At 48.6% G+C, this 16,761-nt stretch overlaps 1 protein-coding gene across 1 annotated transcript in view; it reads left to right on the top strand.

The window, feature by feature from the left end:
- CSMD2 (CUB and Sushi multiple domains 2) overlaps nucleotides 1-16,761 on the top strand; it is a 543,771-nt gene that overhangs the window by 153,532 nt on the left and 373,478 nt on the right.

Below are 16,761 nucleotides of genomic sequence, written 5' to 3'. Positions count from 1 at the left end.
TTATTCTCCTTGTGGCTGTGTTATCAGGCTGAGGGCACAGGGGGACCTGTGTCAGCACACCAGGTGCCCACAGAAGGATGTGTCCAGATGTGCTTCAGACAAGATATGGCATCTTGCAGACTTCCATTGCTGCACGGGGGAAGGCAGGACTCAGGGCCTGGGGATGAGGGCAAACGAGGTGTCCCTGAGGATTCTGAGGGACTCAGAAAGTGGGTAACTGCAAGAGTTGGGGTAGGATAGCTCCTGGAAGGAGATGTGGCAGTCAGTGTGAATGGGGAGGAGGGGAGGGAGAGGGAGCAGGGGCACATTTCCTGAACACCTCTTTTAGACCAGGTTTCGTGCCTTGTGATAGAAACACCAGTTGTGTAAGACATGGTCCTTTGAGGGTGAGAAAATCAGACAGACCCATGGCAGGAGCCAGTTATGACTATTTCAGAGGCAAAAATGGGAACAGATTCCTTCCAATATGGACTCAGAGGTCTGGGGACCAGTGTAGCCCGGAGAACTCAAATTTCCTGGTATGGTGGAAGGCGATCTGACCTGGGAGTCAGAAGACCTTGGTGTCGTAAGCTTGTCCAGTGAACTTGGCCAGATCATTCACTACCCTGGATGGGGGGTTGAGAGAAGCGCATGTGAGCCAAGGACAGACCGCTGTGTACAGGTGGCTATTCCGTCAACTAGTCTGGGACAGCGGCTGGACATTTGGGGCTACGAGCGGGGATGAAAGCCCGGGTGACCCTCTTCTGCACTGGAATCCCAGTGACCTGGCAGCCTGGAGGCCCTCTGTCCCCCTACCCCTCTTTGTTAAATACCTATTTTTATCATTGTAAATGTAATGCATATGCTTCTTGTAGAAAACAGAGGAAATATAAAAAGGTATGGAGAAATGAATAAGAAATATTAAAACTTTGATATATTCTCCTTTGGCCTTTTTGCTTTGCTTGGAGCAAGCTAGCTGCCTATTTATATATATTTTAATATTACAAAATTCAGATCTGAAAATCTATCTGTAGTTATATATTTTTAACTTAGAATTATGTAATGAAAATTTTCCCTGTATTATGGCAGAGGCTTCCAAAACATAATAGGTGTGATAATAGCATCGTTTATTGAGCATTTATTGTCAGCATGTCCTAGTTTGGTTCTAAGCTCTTACAGCAATAATTTCATCTTTCCTCATAGAAACTTCATGAAGTAGGTAGCATCATTTTCCTCCTTTTACAGATGAGAAAAGTGAGGTCCAGAGAGGTTATGTCACTTGCTTGAAGCCATACAGCTGATAAGGAGCAGAACGAGGCTTCAGCCCCAGGAGAGTTGGACTTGAAAGGCCATCTCCGTAGCCATGGCAGCATGTCACATCCTGCTCCATTTGTGAAGGGTCGCCAGGGCTGTGTGGCATGCTCTCGTAAGAAGGACACAGTGTACTCATCAGATCTCTTAGTAGGTCGTTTCCAAGGTTTCACTTGGATGAGCAGATGCCATGATGAATAGCACTGCCGGGTCTGGCTCTTCCAGCCCCAAGGCCTCTTCGACTCACTTGTTTACCCGTGGGCCAAGCAGTCCCCCACAGCCTCTGCCCCCCCAGGTGTGAATCCACACATTGTCCAAACTTCTGGAGTGAAACAAATCTTAAAGACTATTCCTTTTCCTATTAAGTCACTCAGTGGGGGAAGGAATTAAGCGGAGGAAATCGTTAGGGGAGTCATTCAGAACTCTTCGCTATAAGATTAAGTTATAATTATTTATGGGGTTGGTGTCACCATTTCCAGCCAGGATGCATTTGTTGTTCTAATTTATACTTGCATAGCAATTATGGATAAACAAACTTGGAGGCTCGGGACGTGTCTGCAAAGAACCCGCTTTCTCCCCTGCCCCTCTCCTTTATGGATCCCTGGATCCCTGTGAACTGTGAAGCTGCTGGTTTATGAGTTGCTACTTTATATCACCGTGCATTAAGATTTTAAGATGTTTTCTTGAGTTCTGTGCCAAGCCATAGAAAGACTGCAGATCCTGTTAGAAAAGATGAATGTGAACAACTGGGCATCCCTTCACCTATTGAGAAGACAGAGATACCTTCGAGAGAAAAAAATCCACTACCTCCTTTACCAGATAGCAGATTCCCACTGATTCAGGGTTGTGGGTGGGGCATAGAATGTTCCTGACTCAGTTTCCACACTCTCCTCCCCAATGGGCCAAGAGCAGGAGACTTTTAATTGGGGGTTCCGGTTGTTTGGATTTCGCAGGCAAGTAAAATTGCCAAACAATTGAGGAAATGGAGGGTTGAGATATATATATATATATTTTTTTTTTTTTTTAATTTTGCCAAGTGAGGACATTAGAAAGAAACCTGCCAACTCCTCAGAACGTTATTTCACAAAACAAAGGACAATTCAAAGCCAAAAACGTAGCAGGATATAATCAGTTGGCAGCTATGCGCTGGCGCGGAGGAAGGCAGGTGGGCGGAGCGCACAGAAATAGCGGTGTGTGCCCGGAACCACAGAGCACGTGGTGTGCGTACATCAGCCACCGCACTGCTTCTTCCTGTTTCCCGGTCCCTGAGTGGCCACAGGGAATCGGGCAGTACACGTCTTGGACAGGAAAAGGCTGTTAGGATGGTGAGCACTGAACCCTGTAACTATGACATGTTGAGAGGTCCCCAAGTATTTTAGATGTACTCCCTCTGATGTTAATTGCTTTTTTAATTTTCGTTTTAACTTTTATTTTGTGATTGACTGTGAGCAAAAGCTGCGTTTGAACTGAAAGTTACAATCCAGATAGTGTATTTGGATTCCTCCCCAACTGCTTGCGTGCGCGCGCACAAACACACACACACACACACACACACACACACACACACACACCACCCTTGACACATGCCCCTCCAAGTCACCACCGTATATTGCGCCACGTCAGCCGCTCTTACGCATATGCTCTTCTGTCTCTAGTTCACTGAACTCAGTTTAGGGACCAGGTACTCTCTCACTGATCCTTCTTGGTGCGGGGGATGGGGGTGGGCAGCTTTGTTCTGCTCTGACCAAGTCAGTTGGCTCTGTTCTTCATGGAGCCCCATTCCTTCTCCTCAAATGCTAGGAAAAACTCTCACCGTTGCTAAAGTTCCTCATGAGGCCCCTGGACTTTTTCAGATGGCTGGGACTGGGGTGGGTGGTGGTGCAGAACTGGGGTTTAAAAACTCAGTTTTTTATGACCCTGGGTTCTGTGTCCCTGGAGGGTAGCAGGATCATGTTATAACAAGTACAAGCGATTGCCAGCCCATTATACAGCTGGCCTCTCCATTGTGGAGAAAATCAATGAATTAAAGCCCACCGAGAAGACACAAGAGCTAGAATCTCTGCTCTCCTTCCTCTGCCTCATGCTTGTCACTCTCCATTTGAATCTCTCCAGGCTCTTCTTCTGGGGCTACAAGGAAGGAGAGAAAGCCAGATATCCCCTCCAAGAATAGGAGAGGGGGTCTGTGTATCTTGGCATCTAACTGAGGAGAGAGCAGGTCTGGGAGCCAGACAGACTTGAGCTCAAAACCCTGATCCACCTCTTAGTGGTTGTTAAAGCCTATTTACTTGCCTCTGAGTCTCAGTTTCCACATCTGAAAAATGGGGCTCATCACACCAGCCTACAAAGCATGTTGAAAGGGCTGCACACGTAAACTGCTGCCTGGCTCACAATGGAGATGATACTCCTGGGATGGCGACCAGAGTTAGGGGCTCACCCTTTGAAGGGAAGAGGATAAGTGAGGCGTCTCCAGCAGCCCAGAGCCTTGGTGGCCTCATTCTTAGTGATCCCCCTGAGGCCGTTCTTCCCAGCCTGGCAGCTCAGAGGCCTCTCACCGGGCAGGAAGGCACAGCCTGGTCACCGCAGCTGATTCAGCTCCCCAGGGAATTGCCTGGAAACCCAGGTAAGGAGGACTGGGTCAGACCGGAGGATGTCCTTGCAAAGGTCAGAAGAGAGGGTGGTGATTTCGTTGAAACTGCCTTCCCAGAGCTGCAATTTTTGGGCACGTTGCAGGCAGCATCACCCCTTCTCGCCTGGACCCAGCCCCAGACTGACCAGTTAGCTGCCTCGTCCGAAGAGCGGAAGAAGAGTGGACTGCTGCAGCTACAGAGGCTGCTCGGTGCAGGCTAGGAGCAGGGGACACTTCACTGGGGTACAGGCACAGCACCTGCTCCCCGGGGCCTGCCGCATAGGGGAGAAGGAGCAGAGAGTGTGGAGAAGACAGGGGACCACTGTACCGGACCCAGAGAGGAGGCCCATCTCTGCCCGGCATCATCTCGCTGCTGCAGAATTCAGTTGGGCCTTCGTCTCTCTTTTGCTCCTTCTCTTTCTCTGCTTCTCTCCTTTGCTAGGTGGCAGTTTCCTCCTATAGCAGGAAGGGCAGGCAGGGCCTGACCTGCACTCAGAATTGAAGCCATCTTTTCCCTGGGGGCTTCCAGAAGTGTGTTTGTGGTGGGGAGGCTGGTAGAAGGAGTCCATAGCTCCTTCCCACATGAGGGGTTTCTGTGCAGACCCTGGAGCCTCTCCACCATCTTCTTGGCTCTCCCGCTGTGGGTCAGTCTCTGCCAGTGATTCCCAGCCTCTCTTCCTTGCCCCTTTCAGTGTACTTGGACTCCCATTCTTAAATTTTTCAATATTTTACTTTAGAGAAGAGCATGCCAGCTGGGGAGAGGGGCAGAGAGAGAGAGAGAATCTTAAGCAGGCTCCATGCTCAGCATGGAGCCCAATGTGGGGCTTGATCCCATGACCCTGGGACCATGACCTGAGCTGAAATCAAGAGTCAGACGCTCAACTGATTGAGGCAGCCAGGCGCCCCTGGACTTCCATTCTTTATTTGTTTCACTCGGGTCATTTGCAATCTGCCTGTGCATTCTCTGTGTCCCCACCCCCCAAGCCAAGCCCCGTGGACCTCTATGTGATATATTTGCCTCCACCAAACCTTTAAGTAGGAAAGGAAACAAGGCATACTGCAGGAAGCTGCCCTCGGGTGGGAGGAGCAAGGCCCTATTGTGGGGGCTGCATTTGAGACAGACCTCACAGCGTGGGTGCTATCTGGATGTGGGAGGGGAGGAGGCAAGGAGAGCATCATCCCCGGGCTGTAGCCTGGCATCCCACCCCAACAGGAGCTCCCCTGATCCCTGGGATACAGGTCCAGGAAGTGGTCCCAGGATTCTCTCCACTGTGCACCCACCCACCTTGCCTCTGAGCCTACCTGGCCCCTCTGACCAGAGAACATAGAGGAAACTCTGCTGTACTGTCTGGATTTCCTGCCCCCGGGGCCACCCCATAGACCCCGGGCTGTTTCTAGAAAGAGAATTTCCCTGGAAAGCAGGTTCAGCCTACTCTCTGGATCCAGCTCTGAGATTTTTCTTTGCTTTGTTCCCCTTCATTTTTTTTTTTTTTGCTTTTGTTTTTGTAGGTAGAGATACAAAAATTCCCGTCTACTTTACAGACATTCAGTTTGAAAATTTTGCTAGCAATTCTTTTTCCTCTTTGAAAGACTTTGTTTTAATTATTAAGCATTTTACACATGAAATTTGAGCCAACTAGAACCATTTGATCTCAGCGACTTTTAACTAGATATTTCATTCAGGAGTCATTAGATTCAGATATAATTAGAATGAGAACAGCATGCCAATGGGGATTTGTTAATAATAACTATTCACTTATTTATTCATTCACATGTACTTTATCAAACCATTGGTTTAGATCATTTACATTCTTTGTTACTTTTCCCCTATTTATTTTCAGTAATCATTTATTGAGAGCCTTCTATGAACTAGGCTCTCCTAGGTGCTAGGGAGACAAAGACACAGTCCTATCCCCAAGGAGTTGTTTATTCCCTCCGCAAATGTTTATGTAATAGCCATGTATCATGCTGGACCCTGGAGCTCACAGTCAGGGTGAAGAAGCAGAATATAATTAAATGCTTGACAATATCATATGTTAGATGCCTTTACTAAAAGGTATAAAGAAGCTCCCATAGAGACTGAAAAGAAAAATGTAATAGTATTCTTTTGGTTCAAGAAATAGATACCCACCTCCAGCTGACTCAAGCTAAAAAGGGAATGTGTTGGCTTCTGTAACTGAAAAGTCGAGGGATTGGCTTCAGGGATTGCTGGATCAAGGTATGCAAATAATATTATCAGAATGTGTTTCTCTCCCTCCCACAGCTTTGCTCTCTTATGTGTCAGCTTTCTCAGGCATGCTTTCCCCATGAGGGAGCAAAGGCAACCACCATCAGCTCCCTCCATTCTGCTGGTTTAGCAATCCCAGCAAAAAGGAAGCTTCTCTTTCCCGATGGTTCCCACAAAAGCCCTCAGATGAACCTTAATTGGACCAGATTGAGCCATGTGCTCAGGCCTCAACACCAGTGTCCACAGAGAGTGTTCTCAATGACCAGGCCTAGGTCACATGACTATCTGTCCTGCTCAAACCCCCTGGCTGGGAGTGGGGGAGGGGTGGTTCACCAAAGGAAAATTGGGTCACTGAGAAGATAAAGTCTTCCTATCATGATGGGAGGGGCTGCTAGAAGGACTCAGATGAATGAATCCCAGAAGGGGTGACTTTTGAATTCAACGCAGGAATTAGAGTTTGCCACTGTCACAGAGCAGGAAAGGACCCTGGTGTGTTGGGGGCATTGCAAGTGGGTGCAGGGTAGGCACAGGGAGAGTGTGGGTCACTAAGAACCTTGTCCGATGTTCATAAGCTGGGAGGGGATTCCAAAGACTGTAGAAGGCAATGGAAGTGTTCTAAGCGGAGATGTAACATAGTCGCTCTGAGTTTTAATTGGGTCCAAGAAACCAGCTATAAAACTTTTTTGTGACCACTCAGCCAAGAGACGATCCAACCTTGAATTATGGCAGCTGTGAAGGGATGAAGAGGATGGGGTGGCACCAAGCCACATCTCAGATGCAGAATCAATTGCTTTGGGAGGTTCATTGGAAAGGAGGAATGGAGACAGGGGAGAGTCTGAGGTGATCCCCAAGTTCCTGCCTAATGACTGTTAGGATTCTTCACCAGCAGAGGGCTTGGTGGAGTGGGGGATGGTGATGCTCTCTGGCCTCCCCAGGGCAAAATAGGCACAGAGAAGGAAGTCAAGGCCACAGCAAGGAAGGAGATGAGCCTGGATACAGAGACACAGGTGCCCTTGGTTATTGATACACAGTTTTTGGGGGATCTGTAATGGAGATGGTCAGGGGAAATCAACAGCTGTGCCTAAAAAATGGTGTTCGGGTAAATACTGTGGCAAGGCTTTGAGAAGTTATTGTCAGGAACAGCCCGGCACCATCGTTCTCGGCAGTGTCTCCATCATTGCCGTCAGCCTTTATCACCAAACTTTCCTTCATAATGTATCCATTCAAGCAGATTACGTAGGCCCTTCTGTTGCCTGGCATTGGGCTTGGCATGGAATTATAGTAGTGGAGGAGACAGATACAGACTCTGCTTTTGTGGGACTTCTGGTTTACCTGGGGGAGACCTATACTAATAAAGCCACAAAACAAATATAAAATTCACTCGTGTTGAGTGCCGTGAAGGAAATGAACAAGGTGGGGAATAGTAGCAGTGGGGCCCGATTAAGATAAATGAGCCGGGGAGGCCTCTCTGGGGGGGTCAGATTTAAGCAGAGACCTGACTATTGAGCAAGAGCCACAGCGGGAAGAATTCAGGGACCAGCATTTCAGGGTGGAGGGAATTGCACCTGTAAAAGTCCATCATCACGATGTCCTATATGTCCTTAAACTTGATACATGGGAGTGTCATGGGCCTAATGCCTGTCTTCTGGGGTTTCAGCTTGTTTTAATGTCAAGAGCAAGGTAGGGACAAGGTCTCAAGCTGACAGAGATGCTCAGGAAGCAGCTGAGATGGAACATGACCAAGGCTGCCGAACCCAGTAGCACTTGGAACCAGTAGGGGGATGAGACACAAGCACCTGCCTTCCTGTGGGTTCTTGAGGCCCTTGCTTCCCCCTCCTTCCCTGCCACATCACAATTCTTTAAGCCACCCCAAGAAGCTGTTCTCTTCTGATGGAGCCCATGAAATTGCATCTGTTGTAGCCATCAGGAGCCAGGCCATAAATAACCAGCCCTTTAAAATCTCATCTTCCATATCTCCCAGAGTTGGAAATAGCATTCCAAGCCCCACAGCCGAACGCTAGGAAAGGATTAGTGCCCTAGCATGCTGTTGGCAGAACATGTCTGGAGAGTCAGGGCCAGGGCCCCTGCACTCTCCACAGAGTATCAGCGTGACTTCCTGCTCCCCTGGGTGAGAACTTGTTCTCAGAAAGAGAACAAAAGCCACAGCTAGAAGGAGCAAGAAATGAGCCGGGGCTGTCCACTGTTGGCACAGCGGCTCTGCTAGGGCTTGTGATTTGGCAAAGTCCTGTGTGTGGGAAGCCAAGGTCAGGCAGCTGTCTCACCCCCCGTGGGGCCGACTGCATGCAGTAGGTTTGCACTAAGTACATCGTCTGCACTGACTGCATGCAACAAGTTTGTACTAAGTACATCGTCTGTGCGGGGGCCCGTGCCAGGACTGGGAAGGGCACCAGACAACAAGATGCTCTTTTCGACCTCTCTCTCAAGGAGCTGCCAGATGCCTGATGGTGCTGCTAAGACAGATGGAAGGAGCTGTTCTGGGCCCTTCCAGAGGCCTCTCATTCTGGCAAAACCTGCCTTCCAGAATGACCTCAGTTCATTTAGAATGTTCAAGACCCCATCCCTGGTCTCTCTTTTCATGCTTGGCCATAAAACTTTGTGGGACTCCCTCTTGGCCTCTCTTACCCCATGGTTCGCCGTGATTTTACCTGTCTCTTGCTCCTACGATTTTTTTCTGGCTTCCTGAGCCTGACATAAGCCCTTAGTTCCAACCCTGAGCCTATACTTCTTTCATTCCAGCTTTTCCTCATTCAGTGGCTGGGTGGCCAGTGTGTGACCCTCCCAGACTCACCAGGGAAGCAGGATTCCCACAGAAAACCAGCCGTTGACAATCTGATGAAATGACAGATGATCACTGTTGAAGTCAGCAGATCTCATCATCTGGGAAGTGAGAGGGCCAGGTTGGCTTGAAAAGTGGGAGGCTTCCTGGAGGAGTAGAACTCCATCACCTCCAGGAACTTCTCATTCGAGGTCTTGGACCAGTGGTCTTCCTTGGAGTCCTCTATCGGCATTAATTGCTCACCTGCTTCTCCATGGCTTCTATCCCCTGCCTTCCCCTGAAAACATTCACATTAAGATTATTGTCAGAGAAGCACCCCTCACCCCAAACACTAACCACTTCCAGTGCCAAATCCACAAGATAGGTTTTAGGTCTCCTCTTACTGGCACCTCCGCATTCCCTTACATCGTTGGTCATTTTCTCCTTTTAGAACTTTCTCTTCGCTTTATGCTGCTCTCTCTGATGCTTCTTGGACCTCTCTGACCATTTCTTCTGTTTCCTTTGATGCCCCCCAAGACTCTGCTCTTGTCTTACTGCTGTCCTCATCGCCCACACTCTCCCTGGGTACTCTTCTCTGCTCTCATGGCTTCAGGTACCACCTGTTTGTTTAGAACTCCCGAATCTGGCTTCCCAGCCTGGCCTCCTCCTGAGCAGCAAACTGTAGAGCCCACACCTGTTGGACATCTCCACCGTGACATCCACCAATATCTCCAATTCAGCATGTCCCAACTTCACTCATACTTGGCTACTAAAATGGTCAGAGTCTGTTTCCTGTCTTAGTTTATGGTACTCCACTCTACCTAGTCATCCAAGAATCTGGGAACCATCCCTGTTCTCTGAGGTCTCCCAGTGTACCTCCTGTAACATATTTTTCCATCTTTACTGTCACTCCCCCAGTTCAGCCCATCATCTTTTCTTCTTTGTGGGTTGTAATAGCCTCCTTACTGATCTCCTAGCTTCTTGGCACTCTTCAATTCAGCCTCCCCACTGTTACCAGAATGGTTTAATTAAAATGCATATCTGACATGCTAAGCCTCAGGCAGAAACTTTCAATCATTTTCCATTGTCTGTGGAATAAAATTCCAGCCATTGATAAGGCCCTTTTTGATCCAACCCTGCCTATCACCGCAGCCTCATCTCTTGCCATTTCCTTCTCTGAACTTCATTAACCCTGCAATTCAACACATGGTGTAACACCACAAAGGTTTCTTTTTCACTCATGCTACATGACTGCCATGGGTCAGTCGGGAGTGACTCTGATCCACATGGAAATGCAGGCGGGTGTCCAGTCTCAAGGAAGTTCCACCGTCTTATAGATGCACCACCCAGAGTATGTGGCCTTCCCCACTGCCATGGCAGGGAAGAAGAGTGGAGAACCTAGCATGGGCTTTTCACTGCCCCAGCCCAGAGAGAGACACATCGCCCACCTCGTATTTCATTGGCCAGAAATAACCACGTGGTCCAGCCTAGCTGTAAAGGAGCCTGGAAACATGATGCACAGATGAAATGGCTGGTGAATCAGTATCTCTCTGCCACGCCTCATATTTCAGTAGACGTGATGTCCTGGCTCCTGTAAAAAAGCCAGCCCCTCCTTTTATGTTCCAGACCTCATATTCCCCAAAGACTTCCCCTACTAAATTCATCTCCTTCTTCTCACATTCATTATTATTTTTCTTCTCCTGAGTACCGCTAGCAGCACAGAGACATGTTCTAATATCTATTGTCTAAAATAAAAAAGCCAGTGCACACCAAAACCCCGTTACTCATGCCCAATCAGCTACTGCCAGTTACTGGAAATGGACCCTTTCTCAGGGTCTGCCCCACCTGCCACTAAAAGTGACCTTGATAAGATTGCCAGTGACCTCCAGGTTGCAAAATTCATTGTTGCTTCTCCATTGTCCCTGGACTTGGCCTCTAGGCAACACACGATATTGGTCATCTGTCCTTCTTGAACCGTTCTCTTGGCTGACATGGAATGACACAGCTAGCTACCTATGGCCACTCCTGTTCTACCTCCTTTTCTGTCTCTTCCACTGTCCAGCCTCTGTCCAGCCCTTACACGTGGACTGCCCAGGCGGTCCAGGAAACCCTCCTCTTCTCCATTTGCCCTCTTTCCCAGGTAACCTCAGCAAATCACATTTTGTCTTTCAGCATCATTTTCTTTATATGCCATTGGCACTCAATTTAAATGTCCAGGCTTGGGGCGCCTGGGTGGCTCAGTCGGTTAAGTGTCCGACTTCGGCTCAGGTCACGATCTCGCGGTCTGTGAGTTCGAGCCCCGCGTCGGGCTCTGGGCTGATGGCTCAGAGCCTGGAGGCTGCTTCCGATTCTGTGTCTCCCTCTCTCTCTGCCCCTCCCCCGTTCATGCTCTGTCTCTCTCTGTCTCAAAAATAAATAAAAAAACATTAAAAAAAAAAATTTAAATGTCCAGGCTTGAGGAACCTCCTGGGCTCCCTATATCTTAACTGGAATCTGAAAACCTTAACAGGAATCTCAAAATGAACACTTCCAAGCAGATTTTTTATTGTGGTAAAATACACATAAAATTTACCATTGTAATCATTTCTGGATTTACAATTGAGTGGCATTAAGTACATTCACATGGTTGTACGCCCAGCACCTCCATCCATCTCTGGAACTTTCTCACCTCAAACTGAACCTCTGTCCCCATTAAATAACACCCCACCTGTTCCCATCCCCTGATAACCACTTTTCTGTCTCTATGAATTGGACTACTCTAGGTATTTCGTTTTAAGTGGAATTATACAGTATTTCTTCTTTTGTGTGGGCTTATTTCACTGATGATGATGTCAGATTTCATCCATGTTATAGCACGTGCCAGAATTCTAATCCCTTTTAAGGCTGAATAATACTCTCTGGTATATACATATCACATTTTGTTGATTTATTCTTCAGTCCACGGACATTGGTTTCTCATTCCCTCCTCACCCCTAACCTGTCCTCTGCCCAGCCTTCCCCACCTGTCTGCTCCAAAGAGGAAACTGCTTGTGCCCATTCTCTGCCCCAGCATCTCTGGCTGCTCAGTGGCCTTGTCTTCCTGCTTCTGTCCCTCCTGTAATCCATTCTCCATACGGCAACTCGGATGACTGATGTTTATATACATCACATCATGTCTCCCTTGTTTAAGGCTTGCCAACAACTTCCCATGGCACTTAGAGTAACATCCTACAAAAAGACTCTCCGTTACTGGGTCACTGCCCAACTCCTTGACTTCCCTCTATCGCTCTCACCCCGTCACTGTGCCCCAGCTGCACTCACCTTCCTCTTGTCCCTTGATGGGCTGAGCAGTCTTCCTCCTAGAGCCTCTGCACTAGCTGCTCCCAGGGCTTAAGATTCTCTTCCTTCAAAGTGAGGTTATTTTTTAAGACCCATCTTTTTTAAATGCAAAAATTCCACTTAAATCTTCTGTCCTTAGAAAGGCCTTCCCTTTGCATGAAATCTAAAGTAACCCTCACTCACTATCTCAGCATCTTATTTTATTTTAGGCATTTGTCAATACTAGATGTTTTCTTGCTTGCCTATTATGTGTGTGTTTCTTTTCTGTGCCCCTCCCCTTCCCCACCACTGCCTGCAGAACCTTGAAAGAGCCTAAACGCAGTTCTTGGCACTTAGTAGGTGTACAAGTTTGGCTTGTTTGGAGGAGAGACCTGCTTCTGTCTCACCAGTAACAATGTCCTGTGGCTAATTGCAAAGGTTAACGTGGAGCCTCTCCACCAAATATTTTAAGTGATAACCTTCCTGGGGGACATTTGCAAATTAGCCCTGACTCTTGCTGATTATTCATCCTAAACTCAGTCTGATTAATAATTAATCAGCAAACTGCTTGGCCAGAGCAGGCTGATCAGTGCTAGAAAGGATCTTAAATTATGCAAGTCACTTGGCCAGTGTTAAAAAATAAAAAGCTCAGCAGTCGACAGAACTGGAGAGGTTTGATTGCAGTGTGAGTGAGGTAAGGGTTCGCAGTTGTTTGTTTTTCCTTTTTGTCTTTCTTTTTCCCTTTTGACGAAGAAATCAATTAGGCTCAAACTTGCAACCTCAGAGAGAGACTGTGTAGCACAGAAATAGAAATGTGTTAAATATCACTTTCTTTCTTTTTTGTTCCTTCCCTTCAAAAGAGTTCTGGTCTGAGAGACAGAGGGTAAAATTAGCCAGTTTGTTAAGCAAATGGGTGTCTGGCACCTGATGTCAGTTTCTGCAGCCACATCAGTTTCAGCTACCCCTTTCACTTCCTCTGAGCGGCAGCACGCTGGGCCTGGCAATAAGGAGGTGAGGGATTTGATGGGCACTGCTCACAGCCGGCCCTGGGGTTGGGGCAGAATCAATTTACTGGCAACCTGTCCCACTAGGAGTCCTTCTAGTACTCTTTGCCTCCTGCCTACAAACCCCAGGGAGACGGGAGAAAAGGCAATCAGAGGGTGATGAACACGTTCCCCGTTCCGTTCCCCGTTGCCAGGTGAACTCGGTGACCGCTGGCGACCCTTCTCATCCTCGGTCTGTAGCCTCTGTCCTCAAAGGCAGGCTCTGCATGCGATTTCCTCTTTCTTCCAGATTCCACTTCAGGTCATCGGAGATGTGGCTGACGGGGAGAGTCAGAGACAGCCTGAGGTGTCTGTTAACATTGATCTCTGGGCCAGAGAGAGAAAAGGTGCAGGGATATAGGATTCAGTGAAGTTAGTGCAACCCCGATGCTTGTTAGAACCAGCCGGCCTGGGGTGGGACCCAGGCAGATGTAGTTTGAACGCTCCCCATGGGATCTCTGCACCAAGGTGGAAATCATGAACTGGTGAAGCATGCTAGGCTTTTAGGAAAGAGATAATGAAGGACATCCCAGAGTGAAATAAGAAATGAGCTTCTCATGACTTGATTGTCTTCCCCAGACTTGCCTGGATGGTGTTTAGAATGCAGAATCCTGGGTTCTACCCTAGGTGACTACCTCTGAAATTTCTGAGGATGGGGCCTAAATTCGGTATTCGTAACCGTTCTCCCAGGTGTTCTGAAGCAGATTAAAGTTTAAGAGCCACGCTAGACCTAAACAGAACTTTCCAGAGCAATAATATGGAGGGGGTGGATTTTTGCTCATTATGAAATGATTCATCTTTTCATGCATGGTTCCGTGTTTTAATTTCTTGGCGTGGAAATTCCTGGGTTGCATTTGGCTTATATGTTTGGTTGTGGTTTACATACCAGTTTGGGCAAGCATATCTTTTACATAAAATGAGGCACATTGACTCCTCAATATTGTTTTTTATTAATTTTTATTAATTTATTTAACAAATGATTTTTGCCTGGGGGGTGCCTGGGTGGCTCAGTCGGTTGAGCATCTGACTTCAGCTCAGGTTGTGATCGCGCGGTTCGTGAGTTCGAGCCCTGCATCGGGCTCTGTGCTGATAGCCCAGAGCCTGAAGCCTGCTTGGATTCTGTGTCTCCCTCTTTCTCTCTGTCCCTTTCCCACTTTCACTCTCTCTCTCTCTCTCTCAAAAATAAGTAAACATTAAAAAAAAAAAAGAAATGATTTTTGCCTGCCTACTCTGTGTCAAGCTCTGTGTTAAGCCCTGCAATTACAGTGCTGAACTAGAAAGTCCCAACCCTCTGGCTTTGAAGTCTAGCCTCACCTCCTTGTCTACCTGATGTGGGCCTAAGCAAAGGCTGTCTCCTTTCTGAAAACTTGAGACGTGGTGGTGTCTCTGTCCCCACCCTCTGCCAGGTTCCTGCTGCGCTGGCATAAGCCACTTAGCTTCTCTGGCATCCTTCTTCCAACATAAACTCTTAAAGACCAGGAACTTACCCATCATCTCTGAATCCTCAGTGCTTAGCCAAATCTGACAATCCCTGACAATCTGTTGAATAATCAAGAAACTATTTGCCTGTTTATTTGTCTTGACATTCATCCTGTTACCAAAAGGCCCTGAGACCAGGCAGGGTGAATCTAAGTGCCATATGCCTTTCTTTTTGATGGTGGTGAGATGGTGCTTCAGGGGGATGGGGGCGCTGAGGTAGGAGGGTCCCTTGATTGTCTCTATGAGCCAGCTGGTTTCTGCACTGAATGACATCACACATCTCGTCTCACTGAACCTTTACTACCATCTGCGGGTTAGGTATTTGCATACCCACTTTGCAGATGAAGAAATTGAGTCTCAGAGGCTTAGCTTTCTCTTCCCCTGCGCACTGCCCTCTCCAGCTGGGTTCTTCCCATGACGTTCCCTCTGTGGATCCTAGGCCAGCCATTCCAGGGGTCACATCTTGCTCTTTGAGCGGGCACTGGTACAGTCCATCTGGTCTCTTCCAAGTCTCATTATCTGCTTCCTTCCTGCCTTGAGGAGTGGAATAATCTTTAAGAGCCACTGTGTTTCAGGCCCTGTGCTAAGGGTGTCACATGCATTATCCCATTTAAATCCCTACAAAGCTCTTGTGAAAGAATGTATCATCCTCCCTGTTTTTCGGGTAGAAAAGCTGACTCCAAGAGGTTAAGACACCTGCCAGAAGTCATACAGCTAGGAAGTGTCTGAGTCGGGATTTGGGCCCTGGCTCTCTACACCCTAAACCCTGGTCCACACCCACCCACTCACCCCCACCTTCTGTTCCTCTGAGCTCTGATTCCTTTTCTGTTCTGACCCCATCGTTGACATGGCTTTTTGGTTTTCTCTTCTCGAGTCTCCCTGTCCTCTCTGCCCTCCCTGCATGGGCCCTGGTGAGTCAGTGCTGGGTCCTAGCCCACAGAGAACAGCCCCCGCCCACCCTGCACTGCTGATCCTCCAAGGATCTTCTCCTCATGTCCCAGGACAGTCCAACCTGCAGCCAGTCCCTGGCCCTTGAATCAAGCATTCAGTTTTGGCTAGAAGTAGACTAGTGTCTTTTGTGTTCCTAGGGCAAACCATGGAACGTTGGGGGCTGCTCCCCATGTGGGGGGTTGGGGTAATGTGGTTTCTGCACAGCACTTCTCCCATCTCCCAGGTCTTTCCTGACATTCTATGTCGCCAGCTCTAGGAAGGTGGAGGATGTCTGTGACAGGCCCATCTAGAGGATGTTTGTCGGTGGAACACATGGGCTAACTCCCAAGTTGGGTGCTGAGCACTCCCAGCCCCATGCTAGGTCTCCAGGGGCTTGGTCCTCCTACTGAGATGCCCATATTCTTTTCCATGCTGCCATGACTCCAGGTGTCCATGGCCCAAGTGGGGAGTAACAAGGGCTTGGCCTGCTGGACTCCCAGCTCTGCTTCCTGAGCCCAGGTCTGCAGGGAGGAATCAAGTATCAGGGTCTCCCCTCCGGCACCCTGGGAAAGATCCCCAGGACTCCCTGCTCAGCTCTGAACCTCAGGGAAGGCAGTGCAGAGTAATGAAGAGAGCATGGCTTTAGGAGTTAGTGTTGGGTTCAAATCCTGGCTCTGCTGCCAATAATCACATGACCGCAGTTAACTTACTCTCTTGGGGCCTTGCATACAGGTACAAGAAACATTTGCCGTGAAAGACTTTGAACAGGCCCAGCTTCCCAGCGTTTAAATCCTGCTTGTGTCCTTTCTCTGACCTTGCATGGCTAAAGCACCTGGAAGGGCCTCCTCTACCCCACGTGCTGCCCCAACCTGCCCCTGTTCACTCTGCCCCCCCTACCCCCACTCCACTCCAGCAGCCTCCCAGCCTGTGCGCTGTGCAGACAGGTGGCTGCACACTGCTTCCTTCAGAGGTTCCCAGGTGTTGTGGGTCTCAGCCTCTCAGCTGGTCAGTCGGGGAGGCATCTGGGGGCTGGACCCGAACGGGAGGCAAGAGATGGTCATCACGCTCTGGGCCAGGCAGCTCCGAGATCCCA

Source organism: Prionailurus bengalensis, chromosome C1 (assembly GCF_016509475.1).
Source record: "Prionailurus bengalensis isolate Pbe53 chromosome C1, Fcat_Pben_1.1_paternal_pri, whole genome shotgun sequence".
Taxonomy (NCBI): Eukaryota; Metazoa; Chordata; class Mammalia; order Carnivora; family Felidae; genus Prionailurus; species Prionailurus bengalensis.
This window is presented reverse-complemented; position numbering and strand designations above follow the sequence as displayed.